Consider the following 890-nt stretch of genomic DNA (forward strand, 5'->3'; position numbering starts at 1 on the left):
GGTCCCGGTGCTCTCACGGCCCTCTCCCGCTCCCTGGCCCCAGCCCCGAGTCTCGCCCCGTGTCTGACCCCAGCTGCGGCGTTCACCCCTTCACCTTCACCCTCTGCCCTGGGCCCAGCTCCCTGCTCTGACCCTGATCCTGACCCCTCCCCTCATCCCAGCCCTGTGTATCCCAGGGCAACCCTGTTCCCCCAGCTGTAACCTCACCTCTCGGTCCCCTTCGTGTTTCTCAGAGAGTAAAATTTTTCCCAGCCACAGGACTAATGAACGACTGGGCACAGAGGTATGGGAGAGGAAGAGAGGGACTAAGGATTTTATGCCCCTGAAACAGTACCAGGGATCAGTCTGTGCCAGACTCCTTGTTTCTCCTGCTGAAGCACGTATCAATAGCTAATGACTGCTCTCACCACTGCTGCTGCTTTCCTGCTCCCAGTACTAAAGGTCCTTTCATTTTCACAGATATGCAAAGAATTCCAAACACCTGGAATCAAAAAGATTTTTTGACATAAAATATTTTAGAGTCATCGCAGTATGACTCATTCTCTCAGAAGAGCTGGTCACAAAAACATCATCTCCTTCACATGGGATGAGCTAGCTCATCACTTGTCATACATACACACTTCCCATGGGAGGGGGTGCACGGAGAGGCAGGGGTCCCCTACAACCGTGCTGGGCATGTCCCTGCACCCCATCCATCCTGGTGTATCTGCTGCAGCTGGCAAGTCCTAAATCTAAATCAGTCTTCCTGAGGCTTGGGGGAAACCAGAGAAATGCCCTGTGCACCTTGATTACTCTGTGAAGTAATTGCTCCAGCCACCCTGAGCTCATCTTGCTCATAACCAGCCCAAAAGAGCGAGCTCAGAGTGGTGGAGGAAGACAGAATGGGTTTT

Source organism: Corvus kubaryi, unplaced genomic scaffold (genome assembly GCF_017639235.1).
Source record: "Corvus kubaryi isolate FWS band 111438036 unplaced genomic scaffold, C.kubaryi_AGA036_p1.0 37220, whole genome shotgun sequence".
Classification (NCBI taxonomy): domain Eukaryota; kingdom Metazoa; phylum Chordata; class Aves; order Passeriformes; family Corvidae; genus Corvus; species Corvus kubaryi.